This window comes from Thunnus thynnus, chromosome 8 (genome assembly GCF_963924715.1).
Source record: "Thunnus thynnus chromosome 8, fThuThy2.1, whole genome shotgun sequence".
NCBI lineage: Eukaryota > Metazoa > Chordata > Actinopteri > Scombriformes > Scombridae > Thunnus > Thunnus thynnus.
In genome coordinates, this window is record NC_089524.1 from 6,748,709 (window position 1) to 6,769,276 (window position 20,568).

The following is a 20,568-nucleotide window of genomic DNA, read 5'->3' on the forward strand; positions in this document are numbered from 1 at the left end:
GAAATCAGCAGCAGGAGAAGAAGAAGATGTAAGACACTCGTGAGCTGTCAGGCCACATCTGGACGGGATGGGTCATGTTGTGAGGTTTACCTTCTGTCTGTGGAGGAAGGACACGGTGACATGAAGCACCTGAGGGATGAGCTCGTCATCATCAACACTGACAGGAAGCATGAATGACACCTGACACATGGCGGGACCCCGAGTGTGGTCTGCTGCTAACAGCTGCCCTGAAAGGACTCTGATTGACCAGATCTGACACAAACACAAGTGAACACACACACACACACACACACACACACACTCAGAGGCATGAAAATACAACCAAGGGCGAAGGGTAGACGTGGCTCAATACCTTTTTCACTGTTTCATTTCCAGTATGATACAGATATCTCTCAGGCTGCAGCTAATGATTATTTTCATTACAGATTAATTTGTTATTGTTTGTTTAACTGATCATGTCTTTAATCTAAACAGACAAAACATTTTAAACGGGTTTCTAGAAGCAGCTAACTTCAGGTTTCCATCACAGAAATATTGTTCAAACATTGTTATTTCTGCAAGTTACGGCAACCTGAACAATGTCTTCCATGCTTGTTACCAATTTTGTTGTGTGATGACCTCTGAGGCCTGTACTACGAAGCAAGTTCAACATACTGTATGAAGTACTTTATATGATATGAAACGGTGATACCAAGAACCTGCAGAAAACTGTGTTAGGGACACCAAAAAGTCATATTCAAGGAAATGAAATGTAGACAACAGCCTGTAATCATATAACAGAATAAGATGTAGAAACACTAGAAATAATTTCCAAATATTAAAAGTAGGCTAAGACTTAAAGGTGCAGTGTGCAGAATTTAGTTGCATCTAGCAGAATGGACTTGGCAGAAATGGAATATAATACTCCTAAGTATGTTTTAATTAGAGTATAATCACCTGAAAATAAGAATAGTTGTGTTTTCATTACCTTCGAATGAGCCCTTCATATCTACACAGTGAGCTTCCACGGAGCCCGCCATGTTTCTACAGTAGCCCAGAGCAGACAAACCAAACACTGGCTCTGCAGAGAGGCTAGTGTCACGACCACCTTAGCTTCTCCTACATGCTTGGAAGGGGAGGAGAGGGGTAACCTCACCACTAGACGCCCTTAAATCATACACACTGGTCCTTTAAAATACATGTAGGAATTATTATATATGACTTAACTATAGAGAGAGTATTTTTTGCTATTTAGTTGGATGATGAAGAAACCATCTGATTATGTCACATAAAGAAAAACTTAAAAGTAATGTCAGACTGTTTCTGCTGCTGAAGCAAAGAGTGGAAAAGTAGTTAATGACTGATGATCTATCATGACACAAATGTTGCTAAATTTATAATCATGGGAGCCAATTAACAGTGTGGATTATTTTTCTAATAAAAGACATCAACTTTCTTTTATTTTTCTATTATCATCACAGATTTATCTCATGTTATTCTGAGCTGCAGTGGTTGAATCACAGTGTAAAATCATCCACACAGTCAGCTGTCACTCCCGGGAGAAAATCAACTTTGCACAATTAAAATGCAGCTAAAATCATCATCACGTGTTTAGTGTCAAACAATCTCTCTGTTTGTTAGAAATAGAAAGTCTGGAACAATAAAATGTTTCTACTGACCTATAAATATATATATTGCCCTTTTTTACTTGTCCCTTTATTGTAACTCAGGACTTTTGTCCATGTCAGGATCCTGTAGGATTTTTTTTTTTTTTCCAGTGATCTGATTGGTCAGTGGTCGAGGTGTTGACAGGTTGTGATCTGATCATCTGAAGTTGCTCCAGAGCAGGTTAGCTGTCAAGCATAAGTTACCATGGTGATGAACCCCGATAGGGAGTGAACCACCATCAAAGGACTAAAAACCCAGAGTTTGAACCTGAAGTTACCTCGCTAACCCCAAATCCTGCTTCCAAGTACAGATCTCTGGTGTCATCTTGTGTTTGCTATGTGGTTCACCTGTCTGTCTGCTTTCTGCAAGTGATCATTGGCACAACTGGGAACACCTGAGGGTATTCCCAACTTACTTAAGCCTGAATGCAGCACAGTTCTCTCTCTCCTCTGTCATTCTGCTGTTGAGGCTGTTGCTGCATCTCTGCTCTCTTCAGGCATCCCTTCGGTTTTGGTTATGTTACTTTAGTTATTTGTTTTGCTTTCATGCACCTTACAACACCTGCACACACACACACAACTTCCACTCATGCATCACATACACCACTGATATCATTGATTTCCACACCCCATATTTTAAACATTTAGCCTGATTCATCTTGGTTTCATAAAATATCTTTTGTGAAACTTTGAGATGGTGTGTCTCCCTTTGTTGTGGCCACTTGAACCAGCTCATAACAGCTGCAATCTTTCTGTCACTGTTTTTCATCAATGCCGCTACATAGCTAGCTAGACATGTATGAAAGCCTTTTTAAGGATTTAAAATGGTGAAACTTTGCAACAAATTCCATTTATTCCAAAGGAATAATCGGTGGACTCGCTCATGGGATTAAATATATTTGCGAATATTTTTCATGTCAAGTTCAATGTTGGCGAACTTTGACTTGCAAATTAGCGCTGTTGACCCGTAGCAAGCTGTCCTTTGAGGGGGTGGAGAGTCCGAAATAGAGGAAGCTGTCGTTGCATATTAGCTTTGTTGCACCAACCACTTTCATTTTAAGATCACCTTCAGACTTGTTTTAAGACATATAATAATATTCTGCTTTGAATAATAATATGTGTCTAATAAGGTTTTACCATAAAAAAAGTTCAATTACTTTGTTAGAAATTCTTAAAATTGAATCTACACTTCACTGTAAAGTCTGTTCTCAGTGTTTGTGCACTGGAGGCTTCAAGTTTCCACATCACACTTGTATAAATTACATACTGGACCAGGATTGGCTCCAAACTAGTTGTGATGTCACAAATCGTGCTCATAGGCCCGTCCCTTTAATTTAGATTCTCAGTGAGCAGAGAAACATTCCCACTTTCAGCAGATGAATGTGAAAATATTCACATATTTTATGCTGCACAGTGACGTTAAACATCCAACTGAAGTAACAAGAAGAAAAACACATTTTTGAGGAAAGGGGGACTTTAACCTCTTCTGTCGGAGGAAAAACTGTTCCACAAAAGGTTTACAGACAGTTATGAGACAGGAGTGGAAGGTACAAACACATCTTTTGAATAAACTGTTTGATTTTATTGTGCCTTTAGCGACAGATAAAGCTTACAAGTGCATAAGCTTTATTTACTCCTATTCAATAACATTTTATCAAAAGAAATGGTGAACAAAACGCCAAGTAAACAGAACAATAGAAAGAAAATACAGAATAGTTCCAGGAGCTGTTGTTACTGACTAGCGATAGCCCAGCAAGTAGCAGTTAGCTCACCAGCTAACAGCAGCTCACCAACTAGCCCTAGTCACTACGTCTCCAAGCCTCTGAACTCACCTATTTCATATGGACAAGTGATGTCACTTTGTGATGTGAACATCTACAAAGATCTATCCGTTGACTGTTTCTGCAACCAGAGAAAATGGTCTTCAATAAGCACAACATCAGACATATTTGAATCATTTAATGAAATCGGAGATGTGGGCAGTGATTCGCGTACTTCTGTACTTACACTTAAAATTTTGAGTGCATAAGTGTGTTCACACTGAGAAGTATGGGAAATGCAGTGCACTGTGAGTACCCGGATGGTGCGCTCAAAACGGTCAAAAAGTTGAGTGTGGAACTATGGACACTTCTCGCCCTCAATGGTCGCCATCTTGGCTACGTAGCGGAAGGGAAGGGACCACTTTTCAAACTGGAAATAGCGGCCGGGTACGTAATTACAGTGAACATCGCCACATTATACAACTTTAAGTTATACATGTGTTTTTTAGCACTAAGCACCACTACACTGTTGTCGGATATAAGCCATCAGTATGTTTTTTTGAGTTAATTTAGCAGTCTGTAATGATTTGGTGGCGCGAACGATAACGTGAATGCTAATGCTAGCTAATGCTAATTTGCGATCGTCGTTTCCGTAAAGTGTACTAACAGAAGTCTGTGATTTGAGACACAGCTTTACTTTGTATTCTGGCCTTTGACTTGTAAGTTGATAATTATTAAATCATGATATTGCAACTTTGACTTCAATAATAGGTCTTAATCATCCTCCCACCACCAGTATAGTTGAGCATAGACTCACTGTTCACACATAAACAAAACTTCTCAGCCGACCACTAATTCGACCCTTGACTGGTCCCCCCACCCGGCCCCCCGCAGGCCAGAGATCCCACTGTGTTGTGCGTGCAGAGTTGTTAGTAAAGTCCTATGTGAGAATGTGTCTAAAATGCATCAGAATGTGTGCAGTGAGCTGAGTGAATATGCATCGCCGCACCCACTTTAATGCATGAAGCCTATCTGCTGCTCATTCATATTTATCTGCAGCACACACATGCATCCGGACACACAGCTGTTCCAGTAAGTGTAATCATATGCTCACGGCTTTCTAATGTGAAACAACCTGACGGTGCAGCAGTGTGTTTTTGTTTACTTGGATGTTGTGATGTGTTTGCAAACAGTTTGAGCGAACGTATTGTTGATGTTGTGTATGAAGCGGCAGCTCCGTCATTTAAGTGTGTGTGTGTGTGTGTGGTTCTAGTGAAACCCCCGAGAGACGGACGCAATAAGAAACTGTCAGAGCTTTCAGCGTCGAGCTAATGTATAGAGGATACACATACACACACACACACACACACACACAAACACACACTCAGCTCCTGTCATTGAGGATATTGACTTGGTGATCAAGTGGAATCAAGGATTGTCTTAACCTCTGCCCTGCAGCTCCTCAGACTCACAAAAATACAGGAACCTCCATCACACTGAGAAATATGGAGGATCAAACCTGACTATTAGTAAATATACAAATAAATAAATGAAAGATTAAATTTAATATTCAAATAAATTTAGAAATTGATCATTTAAATAAAAAACAAAGTTAAATAAACAAATAGATGAAAAATTTGTTGATTTAATGACTGTGTAAAGAATTATCAGTGACTCTGCAGCTGCCATCGGTTTACGGAGCTTTATATTGAGTTTCAGCTCATTGTTTATCTGTCTGACTCTCAGCGCTCTTATAGTGTCGTTTCTGGTCGCAGCAGGCAGCTGTTTTCAGAGAAAAAAACTCTAAAAAGCCACCGTATGCTACCTGCTCAGCACCAAACGGCAAACAGACACAGTTAGCTGTAGACTAGCTGGTGAACATAGTGGAGCATTTAGCAGCTAAAGAGCCAGATATTTCCCTCAGGACTTGGTGGAGACCAAAAACAGAGCTAAAAGAGAGTGAATATTTGACTTACATTCACCAGGTGGACAGAAACACGACTCCAAATGAATGATAATGTTGCTCCGTAACTGCTGGATGTGGAAATAAGCGACGGTTTGCTAACACGTTCAACACATCAGCTTAAAAAGTGATAATATGTCAGTGCTGTGCTCAAACATTTGTACAGATCATATTTATTTCAAACTGTACCTAAAAGAGACTTGACAAGAATGGACAGTCTGTCTTCACCTCTCTGTCCCACTCAAGTTATTTGTCTTTCTCTGTCTTTCCTCCTCTATTACCCCGGTAACCCCCCTCCTCACTCCAAACACCCTTACATTACGCCTTACACGCTCTCACCATCTCTCCCTCTCCCCCCCTCCCTCCCTCCCCATCTCTCTGTCTCACTCGGCTTCTGACACCCTGATCAATTCCCCATCAAATCCTAATGCTGCGGTTTAACTCAAGTGTGGCATCTTAATTAGAACGATAACTGCACACTGTCAGGGTCATCGACTGCGCCGGCCGCCAACCAATGCTTCTCATCGACAGGCTGCCAGCGCTCAGAGAGACTCTGAAAGCAGGGGACACATAGACGGAGGGGGGGACAGAGCAGGATGGATGGACGGAGACAGAGAGACGGAGGGTTGAGAGGTGAGTAAAAATAAGAAAATAAGTCTAGAAACAAGAAGGGAGAGATGTTTGGTTTGAGGGAAGAGGACGGACTGAAGGTGAGTGAAAGAGAAGAGACACTCTGGAGGGAATAAAACAACCTGAAGACGTCTCATTGTTCTGTCAACATCGTGTCCTCAGCAGCACATGACTGTCCCTGTCAACCTCTGCTGCTCTGGGACTGAATGACTCATTTAACATCCAAAGAAATGTGTGTTTGTATGTTTTTTTAGGTGGTAGGGTGGTAGAGTGGAAAAACCTTCAAGGAAGGACAGAAGCAGTGTGAAAAAAATGTGACAGCGAGGAAGGGATTCGTGTTATTTGAGAAAATATGTTTTTACATGTTGGAGAAAGAGAAAGGAAAGGAGGAAAGGGGAAAAAATGACAAAAGGAGGAAAAAAAGTCAAAGAAATGAAGGAAAGGAAAGGAAACATGTAGCAAAATTAAAGGTCAAGATAACAGAAGAAGAAGAAAGGAGGGAAAGAAAAATGAATAAAGGCCGGAAAGAGAGAAAGACAGAAAAGAATCAAGAACAAGAAACAAAAGAAAAGAAATTAATAAGGAAAGGGGGAGAGTGAATGAAAGGAAACAAGGAAGGAAAGACCAGAAAGGAAAAGAGGGAAGGTAGGAAAGAAGGAATAAAAGCTGAGAAAAGAGTATAAAGAAAGGAAAAAAAAGAAACAGGAAGAAAGAGAGGTAATGAAAATGAATAAAAGGAAACAAGAAATTAGTGGAAATGAAAGAAAAGAAGGAAGAAAAGGAAATAAAGGAAATATAAAGGAAATAAGGAAGAGGGTGGAAGGAAAGTAAGAGAGTGAAGGAGTGGAAACAAGCAAGGAAATCAAAAAGGGAGGGAGGAAAGAAAGAATAGAATATAGAAAATGAAAAAAGAGAGAAAAGAAATGAATTAAGGAAGAAAAAAGAGTAAAAAAGGAAAGGGAAGTGAGGAAAGCAAGAAAAGGATGAAGGAGAAGAAACCAGGAAGTTAAGACAGGTAAAGAGGAGAAAAGCATTTTTATTTTACACTCTAAAAAACATCTTTGTTCTGAAAAGTGACGAAGAAACAAATTTCACTGTTAATAAGAAAGAAATGAAATCAAATAATGACGACAATTAAACAGCTGCAGTCACAGGTCCTTCACACACACACACACACACACACACACACACACGCACACACACACACACACACACCAGGCAGGGAATTCCCTCCTGTTCAACCTGTCAAGTGGCGATTTGTCCTCTTCTTCTTCTTCTTCTTCTTTTTTTTTTTTTTTTTTTTTTTTTACATAGGGAAGGAAGAGATGAGGGGAAGAGAAAAGAAAAAAAGAGAGACATGAAGAGCGAGTTTCCCTTTTTATGTGACAAATAAAGAAATCAATAAATCATTGTGAGCCTTTGACAGGTTGTGGTGAGGAGGGGCCGTTCCTCATGGACTATTTATGAAGCTGTCGCCGCCTTCTCTCTCTCTCTTTCTGTGTGTGTGTGTGTGTGTGTGTGTGTGTCAGCCTGTTTGGTTGGTCGGTTGGTGAGCGAGAGTACTGTCTGAAATATTTAAATGTTTGCGTGCATTTCACACCGGACCTGTGGCCCCACAGAGGGGACGGCATGCAGCTACAAGAGCGGGCAGGAGAGTCGCAAAATAATTAGTTTCAAAACAGGCGCACATAAAAACCCAGGCGTGTGCACGTGATACGAGAGCACAGAAAAGTATTCTCGCGAGGGAGCGTTTCTGCTCTGACAGCACAAACGTAGTCCCGCGAGAGTGAACGCGAGCTCGCTACTGCTTAACACTCGTTCGCTCGTCAAGTTGACTTTTGAGACTTCGGAGGCGGGGATGGAAGACGGTCCGCTCCTTTGATTGGTCACTTAGAAATGTCAAAGACCAAACAACAAATGATATTTAGTGACTGGTTATTCTCTATTTTTTTTTACCATTTACATACTGGAGTACCTTGGTAATCTAGTCCAGATTTGGCAAGTTGTTTTTTGATTTAGACCTGGTCTAATGTGGTCTGGATCAGTGAAATCACCTTTTTTTTCTGTTTTCATAAGCAAAATTAAGTTTCATGAATCTGAAAGTGGGTTTAAACAGTGTTTAAGACTTTTGCCATGATGTTTAACAATTTTTTATCAATGTAAGTGGTAAAAAAGAGAGAATTAGCCGCTAAATATCATTATTTATGTTTCCCTTTGTTCTCTCAGGCAACTACTTGTCTTCAACTGTGTCAGTGATCAAACCAAACAGCCAATCAAAGGTCATGGTCAGTATTTTAAATGACCAATCGAAGGAGTGCACTTATCAAACGTTGTGCTTGTAAGACCACATTTGTGTACATGGAGCAGAAATGCTACCTTGCAAGGATGGTATTCCACTCATGGATACTGTCCTGTGCACTCGTGTCATGTGCACAAACCTGTTTTTTTATGTGTGCAGGTTTTGAGACTAATTAAACACCATCCAGAATTCAATAGGTTTGTCATTATGAGTGTTTTTGTGTGACTGATTCACGGACATGACCACCAAATCTCATCCTGCTGCATCTTTATGTGGCTTCAATGTTCGAAAATCATTTGTCCACATTATTTTAGAATATCCTAAAACACATCAATGAGCCGCACCGCTACACTGGGTGACATGCTCCTTCATTATGAAGAGTTTGGTCATGTTAGTTTGTTTAGAAATGGTTCCAAAGACTAATAACAGCAATCACATTTTCAGTCTCAGGAGAGTAGTTCTATGTACACACTGCTTTAAAGGCAGATGCTATTGAGCATGTGCTTTGCTAGCTTGTGCTACTTTGTACTACATTGTGAATTTCTCAAAGAACTTAGGGTTACGTTGTGATATGCAGCACAACAAGCTAACAAGCTAGCCTTATCCTTTAGCATTTTCTTTTCATGGTTGTACATCATTTTATTCAATAAGGAGTTGTTGAGGAAGGAAAAAAGCCCTCCAAGCTAGCAAATTTGCCAACTGACTGTTAGCTAGCTAGCTCGATCACTAACGGCACAATAAGTTCACACAGTTTATTCAAAAGATGTTTATATAATTCACTCCTGTAGTAGATGGTGCAACACATTAATAAGGCAGGATAGCTTCCACCATTTTGGTATTGCAGCTCTGTTCTCTCAAAGTTCAATATTTACTGGTTAACGGCGCAAATGCACCTGTCAAAGTTGAGTTTAATGCAAAAATCTGTGGGGATTTACTTTAACTCTGCAAGCATATCCAATGATTGCTGTAATTCAATTTATATTAATTGATCACGCTGCAAAATGTTGCCATTTTAAATGCTGGTGTGACCGAGCCTTAAGGTTGGGGATATTCTATACTTTTCTTATTGTTGTTGTTGTTGTTGTTGTTGTTGTTAAGTCAACAATGAACTGATCTAGAAATGAGTATTGTGTGTGTATCCAAAGCCTGATATATCTTGTTCCTCTGTTCTATAGAGTTCACAACAATGAGCCACACCACTGAACTGTGTGACATGTTCCTTTATCACCATGAACATACACATTGTAGTTTATTTTGACTCAATCACACACACACACACACACACACACACACACACACACACACACACACACACACACTATTCTGCTGCCAGAAATACTCACTAGAACACCAAATGAAGCTGAAAATAGTTCCCAACAAATGTAGCCGACTATTTACTCCTGTTTAAGTAACGTTTGCTAAAAACAGACAAGGCAGTCAGAAAGTATTGAAAGGCAGACTTACACATTACTGGTGTTGGTCTTTTTTATGGGATTTGTTGACAATAAGAAACAGTCCTATCCTTTTCTGTGTTTTAGAATAATGCCAGCCTGTACAACATGAGTGTGTAGCGACAGACCCGGCAGTGGGCTGCAGCTCCCTCTCTCAGAGCTCTGCCTGTCTGAGTCCCTCTGCGTCTCTAAGCAGGCCTTGAATGGGCATTAGTTGATTAATGAATTAGAGTTTAGATCCAGAGGGGGCTCTGCCAAAGACTACAGTGTCCCTAACCTGCTGTAATCCAGCTATTACAGGAAGATTATCCTGATTATTACACCAGTAATGTCCTGGCAACCCCCTAGCTCAAATTACCAAGAGGGGTTGGTTGAAAAATTTGCCAGTTTTTACTTTGGGATAATCCTTAAATGAGAGTCATTACCCTGGAAAAACCCTCACTGTCTGGTCCCTTACTGGACAGGTGGTCTGCTGGGCCACACTTTTATTTCTATAATTTCCTTGTCATTTATATTTGGTCAGGAAAAGATTATTTGACTAATTGATTACTCAGAAAATGAATCACCATCAAGTTATGGTTACAGATTATCAAACAAAAAGGCTAAAGAAGAACTCAGAGCTGTCACCGTGGGGTTTGGGAAATTGTGATTTTGTTCAAGGTGGTGAAAAAACATTGCAGGGTCATCCAGCAAAAAAAGTTGAACCTGGTTCAGTTTCTGCTGCAACACAACATGATGTCGTCCAGCAAGGCGCTGCGTCGGCCAATCACATCCATCCACATTCCTGGTTGATTATTCTGTATCGCGAAAGCCACGTTTCTTCTGTTTTCCTCTCAATCGTTGAGAAGAAAGATAAAACAGTTGTTTTCCAGAGTTGTAAAATCCTGATGAGCCTTTAAACACGTTCATCTGTCGCTCCAACTCTGCAGCCTCTCGTATTATTTTAACACAGGGTTGTTTTCAGCGTGAATGCAGTTTGAACGAGTATCCAAAAACGCTGAGTCAAGAGCAACCGGACTTTTGCCTCTTGTCCAAAAGGCTTTCTCAGTTCTGACTGAACGGACACTCGGGTAGTTTACACCTTCAGGGTCGTTGAGGTCACATGTAGTTCGTTAGTCCTCTTGTCAGTCATTTGTTAGAGTCGCATGAGTCCAGGTGTGAATGGGTGTTAAACTGCTGGGGAAGGGGTGAAAGGACATGTAAGTGATCACTGGTGTCATATCCGATATGTGTACATTGCTGCCCTCAGAGTGCCCCCTTGTCCTTCAGGTAGACTGCTTGACCTCAGGAGTTGGCCCTCCTGTGTTGGGTCATGTGCAGAAGAGTGCAGACTGTTAAAAGTTGCAAATGTTTTGTGAGAAAGGAAACACATTCGACACAAGGATGCACACAAATCCTTTCAGTGAGAAACACTGACTGTAAACAACTTTCAAGAAAACTCCACAGGGCAGCTTTAATCATTTTTTGACCCCTCACATTTATGTTGTGTGACCCCTTCTGAGGTCGGGAACCACTGCGTCAGAGAGAGAGACAGAGAGGAAAAAGAGATGAGAAGATTATAGAAGAGAAACAATGGAGGGATGAGGATGAAATGACAGTTGTGTCTCTGAAAGGCGTCCTGCTCATTATAACACCTGGTGTCAGTCTTTGTCTCCCCTCCTGTATCTTTATGAATGTCAGATGCATGCTCACTTTAACTCTGTGTGTGTGTGTGTGTGTGTGTGTGTGTGTGTGTGTGTAGCAGCATCCCACTCGGTGCATATCCACAGCGCCGCGTGCTGATTCAGCTCGTTATCTGATGGAGCCGTAGACAGAATGGGTTTAAATCTCAGCATTGCCGCAAGCTCTCACACTGCTTCATCTACTGTTTGCTCTCTCTCTCTCTCTGTCTCTCTCTCTCTCTCAGACACACACACACATGCTGCACACTGCACATATTGGGCTTCACAGGTACACACACACACGATAAAGAAACGCTATAATAGACATCACAAAAGTAAGAAAAAAATCTGGTATTTTAAAGAAAGTACTTTCTCCGGCTCTGACTGTAGTTTCAATGTGCAGATGCTTGAAAAACCTGAACATCACACCCTTCCTGTGGTTGCGGAACATATAATTTCAATTTTATTAACCTTTATTTATTCAAGGGAAGTTTCTCTGAGAGTAATGCTCGCTTTTCCAGGAACGCCCTGATAACATTCACACAGTTACAAATGAATACCGGGAAACTGCCCAGTACAACCACAGTCCACCCAGATTGACCCAGAGCACCCAGAAATAAGAACAACTTTTAGGTTGCCAAGTTGGCTGGTGTTTATTCCCCAGTGTGACACTTTTATTCAGCTCTTTATTCATCATTAAGGCCGTTTGACCGAAGAAAGAGCAACATCGAGCAGAATTTATTCATTAACAACTTAATATTCACAACTGCAGACCTGATGGATTCAGGGCTGCGGGGAAAGTTTGTTGGATTATAATTAAATTTAAAGCAAATTCATGTAAGAATATACACTTTGTAGTCATACTATAAACTGAAATCAATGCCTGAATCAAGAATGAACTTTTATTCCTGAACTGAAATATTAAAGTTTGACACAGGGACCTGCTACAAGTTGGACCTTAAAGGACCAGTGTGTAAGATTTAGTGGCATCTAGTGGTGAGGTTGCAGATTGCATAGTCCCCCTCCTCATCCCCCCTCCTCTCCCAAGCATGTAGGAGAACTACGGTGGCTGCGAAACTCGCGAAAAACGCGAAAGGCCCCTTCTAGAGCGAGTGTTTGGTTTGTCTGTTCTGGGCTACTGTAGAAACATGGAAGATATAAATGTAGATACAAAGGGCTCATTCTAAGGTAACGAAAACAGGGTTCTTATTTTTAGGTGATTATACACTAATAATTAAAACATACTTATGATTATTATATTCCATTTCTGCCAGTTCATTCTTCTAGATGACACTGAATCTTACACACTGGTCCTTTAAAGGTAAGTTTAAAAAATGCATATATGCTCATCTCAGATGAAAGTGTGTTATGCTTTGATGTAGTAGTAGCGCCACGTTTAGGGGTACAAAGATCAGTTGATTAAACAGAAAATTAATCACTATTTTGATAATTGTTTTAGTAATTCTTTAAAGCAAAAACGCCAAAAAATTAACTGGTTTTAGCTTCTGAAATGTGATTAATTTGTGCTTTTCTTTGTCATACATGACAGTAAACTGAACATCTTTGGGTTATGAACTGTTGTTTGGACAAAATAAGACATGTAAAGATGTAACCATGGTCTTATAACAGGCAAGTTCACCATATTCAGACATTTTATTGACAAAACAATGAATCGATAAAATAATTGGAAGATGATGCACATTACCAAACAAATTTCCAAGAATTCAAATAGCATTAAAGTTATTGGCACAAAAGTAATTTGGGGTCTTGGAGCCATTTGTTATCCAGCTTTGGATGCATCGTTGTGGAAACCCTTTAACTATTACCACAGACTTATTATCATTTATTAACGAATTAAGTACAATTATTAACATCTTCAGATCTATAGAGCAATTGTAAATGACTTATTAATCAATAATAGAGCCATTATAGTTACAGTTTATAAATCCTTTATGAAGGGTGTCTCTCCAGACATGTATTAAGACACATAAAAACACACTCTGGTTTAAATAATAATTTGTGTTTAATGTGTTTTTCCACAAAAAAGTTGGATAACCTTGTTAAAATTCTCTTAATGACACCTCCTTCTTCTCCCTCATTGAAAACTCCAGAATCTATAAAATATGCAAATATCCATCCTCAGTGTTTGTGCACTGGAGGCTTCAAGTTTCCACGTCACACTTGTGTCAATCTCAGAACCCATCAGCTGTCATCTGATGACAATTTCACCTCTAGGGGCAACGGCCAATATCTGAGGGGTTCCAGTGTAGCCAGCGGACATCCGGAAAACAGATAATAGATATCCGGGCCAAGACCTCCTCTTCCATGTGACGGTCATTGTTTAGCAACTTGAGACACAAGAATGGAGGTAGAGCTAAGAGACAACGTCTACGACTGGATTGTTTCACAAGTAACCAGTTTACAGTTAACAGTTTAAAACCAACCTGCATGCAACCGAAACACGTTTCTGTATAAAAACACCAGAACGCTTGCAATCCCCAAATCTTACAGATCCTGTATTCATATGCAGATATCTGTTTAGAGAGATTACACTTGTGTCAGATGCATACTGGACCTTGATTGGCTCCAGACCAGTTGTGATGACGTGTTAAACTGAGATTTAAGTTGAGAGCAGAGCAACTTTCCTCCTTCAGCAGATGAATGTGAACACAAACTCTGCACATACATCATCGTTTTTCTCATAAACACAGGAGAGTTATACGTCTTCAGGACATAAAACTGATAAAAGAAGACTCACAAGCCAAAAAGACTGAGAACCAGTGCTCTACTGTCCTCCGTATAACAGCTCCTCCTCCATCACTGCTCTTTATCCTCTCTCCTTCCTCCTCTGTTTTCCTCCTCCTCGCCTCGTCTTGTTTTCTGCTCCTCCATTAGCGCTGCAGCTAGATCGCTTTCAGAGCCCTGCTGTCAGTGCTAACCACACTGTGACCCCGCTGACCCCTCTTATATCCGCTGCCTTATCTCTCCAAAACCCACCACGGCACCCTGCACCTCAGCCCCTCACCGCGTACTTGGCTGCTACCTCTCCCCGTGGCTGAGGAGGAGGAGGAGGAGGAGGAGGAGGAGAGGGAGGAAGGGGGAGGAGGAGAAGGAGGAGGCAGCGGTCAGTGACATGCAGAGCTTCAGGCCTGTCCCTGCTCATTTCAGGTTAGCCCGTCTGCATTAGCACCAGCCAAAGTGACAGCTGTCAGCGCCACTGAGCGCGCTCCGGATGTTCCCCCTCCATCCGTCCTTGGAGTGTGGCCAGGACGAAGGTAAGGAGAGGAGAGGAGAGGAGAGGAGAGGAGAGGAGAGCAAAGAGGAAAGGGTAAAGGAGAAGAGAGGAAGACGAGGAGATGTACATGAAAGAGAGGAGAGGAGATAAATGGACAGGGCAGGTGACAAAGAGATCAGAAGAGAGAAGAAAAAGAAGAGAGGAGGAAAGTGAAGAGAGATAAACAAGGACAGGTACAGACTATGAGAGGAAAGATGGAAAGAAAACAGAGGGCAGGAGAAGACAAAAGACAGAAGCACAGAGGAGTATGATGGAAGAAAAAGAAAAGAAAGAAGAGGAGATGGAATGAGGAGTGAGGGAGGAGAGAAAAGAGAAGAGAGGAGAGGAAACAATGTAATGAAAGGAGAGAAGAAGAGGGGAATCAATCTATTTGACAAAATAAGACGGAGATCTAAATGGTGTGTTTGTTTTGTTTTCCAGGACGTCTCTGACCTCTCTGTAGTTTTCTGGACCCGCTGCTTTGATTTGGCCTCTCTGTGGCCTCGGAGCACCGCCCGGGTTTGTGTGCGAGCAGCGCCGCCTTCTGGCTGGAAGATGAGCAGCAGCAGCAGCAGCCGCAGAAACAGCAGCAGCAGCAGCAGCAGCAGCAGCAGCAGCCTGCTGCAGTGCTCTCTGCTCGATGCAGCTCCGAGCATCACACCGACCTGAGAACAGGAGGAGAAAAATAAATGTTTGGGTAAGATAAACACACCGGTAGGTCTGTTATTGTCTTTACTAAATGCACATGTAGAATTGTGTTTTGCTTTTTTGATTGTATGTGATTCATGTGTTGTTTTTTTAATTTGTTGCATGAATTAAATATGACAAGAGTTTGACAGATATTCATCCGAGGAGCAAACATGAATTAAAGTTATTTAGTCTTTGTGTTTTTAGGATTATAAAGGTGACTTCACATTTTTGTTTGGTTGCACTCAGTGTCACATATGCATGTATGATGTATGAAACATGGAGGTATTATTATTCTGTCTCATCATGGCTTGATTTGTACCAGAAGCTGTTTTCTGTCAATCCTACAAATGAGGTAAAAGTACTCCTTTATGATGATGATTTGGGGGTTTATCATTGTGTGATTTAACTTAGAAATATGTCTAAATTAAAAGAAATATTGTTCAGTATTGAAACTTTTTAAAACTGACAGGTAAAATATCTCATTTGGTGAAGTTTAAGTCGAGCCTGAATTTAATTTACAACTTCAGTTTCATCATTTTGTCATTTCAGAAATCCTTTATTTTTTTCTTTTATTATGAGACATGATGTTTATTCTCACAAGTAGTGATAGTGCCGACACAACCTCATGTATGTAAAGGTGGAAGCAGAATACAAAGAAAAAAGAAAAGTTTCCCTGAAGGTCGAGTTTGCGATATTCAGTCTGTCTTTTTCCTTAATCTCTCTTTTTTTCCTGCATCTTCTAATATCTTTACTCATTTCTCAGCTTGTGTTTGTGCTGCAGCTTCAGCGTTTGACTGTTTATGTCTTTTAATGCATGTTTTAGGTCTGAGCCTGTCAAAATCGATGCCATAAAACATGAAAATCCTTCACCTCCTAGTAATTCATCCTGGGTGTGACATTTGCAGGATTTGTCATTTGTTGTTTGCAGGCTGCTCGCTGTCTCATCTGAGGTCAGAGGTCGAGTTAATGATCCCGTAAACATCTGAAATCCGAAACCCGGAGATAAAACAGCAACACATTCAGCTTTTCATTCAACCTTCTTCAGTGTATCCAGCTTTAGAGTGAGTGATGTACGTCACAGGATGCCCTAATAACTCTGTGTATGAATAAATAACACACACACATGTACACACCCACACACACACACACACACACACACAGAGCTATCAGCTGAGCAGCAGAGCGGGTGTCTTGATTCCTAGACAGACACACTCATGCACTTTTAATGGGATCCCTCTCTAAAACGACGGGATTCCTCCGCCAACCACAACCCCTTTCCACTGAGTGTATGAGTGTGTGTGTGTGTGTGAGTGCTTAAGCGTGTGTGTGTGTGTGTGTGTGTGTGTGTGTGCAGGAGGTGCGGATAAGGGTCATCCACTGGCCCAGGGGTGCGATTTCAGCTTGCCGGAGGGAGGGTAAGTGAGTGGTCCCAAGACCCCGAAAACCCCAAGGCTTGAAATCAAACCTCATCACACACGTTATTCACTCAGAGAAAATATCACAGAGCTGCTAGAACATACAGCAGGATACTGTCTAACATCTGGAAGAGAAACATCTTGTTTCCCCCTCAAATTCAACCTCATGATTCTTTAAATCTGGGAGAAAAAAAAATGTCTACACTGTATAACAGCGTCATATATTTAATATATTCTGTTTCTGCTTGATGCAACACTCACCAGTGTCTGCACTGGGTGAAATAATCAAACACAATGTTTTTCAAAGGATGCAGAATTTGATCAAATGAAAATATACCAGATGTTTTATGCATCATTTTGTGCTAAAATAACAACAACCCCCCCCCCCAAAAAACCACAAATATCTCATCACAAAGTCAATTTAGTTGCTACTCTACAACTTTCAATCATATCACATGATCTTCATGAGCAGACAGATTCTGCTCAGTTATCATGGAACCATAGATGTTCTCATTTCCATTTTTTCGAAGTACTTTATGGATTCTTCAGTTTGAATATTTCCCTCAGTGTAAAAATGATATAAATTCTCTGAAGAGTTGGATATATGATACTGTCAGACAGAGTAGAATGAATTTGTTTTTTGTCTTTTTTTCAATATTAAAGCTATTTAAGTAGAACTATAAGTGGAAAACTATCTCAAACTTTCCACAGATACCTGATATGTCAGGCTGAGTTTTGGCATGAAGGGTTTGCAGAATGTCGGCAGAACTGAAGGTAAAAATCAAGATTTTTAGGATGTTGAATGAACAGTGAAGGCAGGTATTTAATCCACATATTTCTAGACTGGCTGGTCGTGTTTCACATTTACTGAACCTCCTAAACTCTTTATTTGCCCCTTAAATCGTCCTTATAGGTTTCTTTAAAATCAGAAAAATCAGATTTCCACACTGACACACATCACATACAGTATATATTCTATATCTGCTTGTTGCAACACTTTTTTATTCTGAGTCAAATAGTCACAACCTGTAGATGTTCCCCCATTTCCCAAAATTTCTGAATTATTCTGACATAAAAGTTGATATCTATAGAAGCTCTGTCATGATGTAAAATAACTGGATTTTCACCTGGAAAACAAAACAAAAAGCAAACGTCAGATTCAAACTATTAACAGAAAACAGGCATAAACACAAAACCAACAAAATAAAACAAAGTGACGCATCAAATTGAAATCAATTCATCATTTAATACCTAAAATGTCAAACACATGTCCGACGCAGGTTCCCACAGCCCAAAGATGACGTCTTCAAATGAGCTGTTTTCTGTTTTGTTCGAGCAAAGACGTTCAATTTAAAACGATATAAAACAGAGAAAAACTGCAAATCCCCACATTGAAGAAGAAAAAAACTGAAATATTTACAAATGTATTGTTCTGAAGGTTAAAAAAACCCCCACTGTATTATGTGTGTGTGATTTGTGGAAATACTTTTGAGAAGCAGATTGAATAAAAAATGAAATGACAGAGCAGCTGTTCCATATTTATTACATTGAGAGCACTTACAGGCTGAACGCAGAGGAAATCTGTGCGTGTGTCGCATGTCTGCAGGAGTAGAGTACCAAATGTTTGTGGTTTTGGCTTTTGCTTTATTTATTTATTCATTTATTTATTTGTTCTCTGGTGAGCGGGATTACCTCTGAATTATGGAACAGTCCCCTTTCTCTCCTTAAGTAAAAAATAACATCTGTCCGGCAAATGGAGAGCTTAGTGTTTCTCTATAATTAATGGTAAAAGCCTCCAGAGCCGCACATAAAATATACATCTTCCATGCAGGACCCCCATAACAAAGAGAGCGAGAGAATGCAGAGAGAGAGAGAGAGAGAGAGAGGAGGAGGAGGAGGAGGAGGAGGCAGGTCAGTGTGAGGAGAGGAAGAAAAGAGCAGATTAAAGACAGACAGCACAGAGGAGAGAAACAAACCTGCTGAACACATGACACAGAATAACAAACTGTGATATCATTTTTGTAAAATTATTACATATTAGTAGCTAAAATGATGCTTTTTTTGCTGTAAAATTCTAATAAATTCAGATTTTTGTCTTGATTTTACTTGTTTTTTTGGTGCCTCCAGGTAATTATTGCAACTATAATTTGTGGGTATAAAACTGCAGTTGCTTTCTTTTGTAGATTATTTGGTTTATATATTTAAAAAAGTCGAATTCTTAAAGATCTGATCTTACAAAATCTTTTTATCATTTTATTTTTACTCAAATAAAGAAAGTTATTCTTATTTTAGCGCTCATCTGATTCTGTTTCTGGTAAACAGCTGTCAGATACATCAGTAGCATCATAAACAACAGAGAAGGTCACATTTAAAGAGATAAAACTGATTGAAATTGCTGCTCATTTAAAAAAAAAATCTGCAGAAATCAAATGATGAGCAGCATCATTATTTCTGCAGCAGCTTTCAATAACAAGACATTAACATAAAACATAAAGAGCATTAAGAAAAGAAACACAATGCAATATAAAAACAGACATAAAATTAGGATTTAATTAAAACAGGAGATAAAATAAGGTAAAATAGAATAAAACAGATTAAACAGATACAGCTGCAGTGTCAGATATGAATAAATAGTCCCAGATCTGATTGAATAAAAGTCAAACTGGACTGAGAGTCAGAGCAGACCTGCAGCTTTCTGGCAGTTTTTTTTTTTTTTCAGATATGTGGAGCATAAAAACTGAACGCTGCTGCTTCTTCTCTATGTTTAGTTTTGACTGTCGGGACAGAAAGTAGATGTGGAAGTGACGTCTGTGTATCTATCTGTCACTCTCTCTTTGTTGTTCACACCTGAGCAGGTGCAGCTGGTGTCCTGAAGACAGAGAGACCTTCACACTCAGTCATGAAACCTGTATGTTGATTTGATGATTAAAATGTGTGTTTTTTTTGCCTGCCAGTAGTTATATAGATTTATTTACTGATTGTCTCCAAAATGCATTTTTTATGTGCAAAAAAAAGTGCATAGAAGAAAAGAAAACAGCAACTATAACACAAAGTTGATGATCTGATCAGTATCATGTGACACCATATAAACCCACCATCCAACATTTATAGAGTAGAATAACTTTACTGCTTTACTACTAATAACTTTATTACACATCATATAACAACAACACTGGCAGTATGGATACTCCAAGTAATAAAATACAATAAAACAGCAACACTTTAGTATTTATAAGCAGTATACAAACATTTAATATTAATATTAAACACATTTTAATGTAGTTTTAGTGTTTATTAATGTGCAGCATTTGTCAGCAATTATAACTTCTCCTATGAAGACATATATTAGATTATTTTATATATTCATTTTTCTGTTTATACAGCAGCAGCCGCTCATAGATGGAGTTATAGTTGTTGATAAATACATTAAAAAACACTTATATCTGCTTACAACTACGCTAGATGTTTGTATATTGCTTATAAAAGTTAAATAGTTTGGCTTAAAGTAAAGTTTTAACCACAACATTTAAGAAAAACATTGTAAGAAAAGATTCAAACATCATATGAACCTGAAGAGCACACATACAATCAGAGGATGAGTTATATTACACATCATCATATCATCATGGACTTCTTTTGTTTTGAGACACAATCTGTGATATAAATATAACTTAATGTGTTTCTTGTCCTTATTAATTTTATTTCACTTATTTTTTATCCAGACAGCTGTTGGGTTGTTTTTAGGATGTAATATTTCATTTGATTCATTCATGATTTAT

At 39.6% G+C, this 20,568-nt stretch overlaps 1 long non-coding RNA gene across 1 annotated transcript; it reads left to right on the forward strand.

The window, feature by feature from the left end:
* The first annotated feature begins 5,723 nt into the window (after window positions 1–5,723).
* Window positions 5,724–18,712, forward strand: LOC137188419 (uncharacterized). The gene is made up of 6 exons (XR_010929398.1): window positions 5,724–6,002; window positions 15,126–15,381; window positions 16,303–16,435; window positions 16,729–16,789; window positions 17,501–17,563; window positions 18,621–18,712. It is a non-coding gene; the product is annotated as an uncharacterized lncRNA (long non-coding RNA).
* The last annotated feature ends 1,856 nt before the right edge of the window (window positions 18,713–20,568 follow it).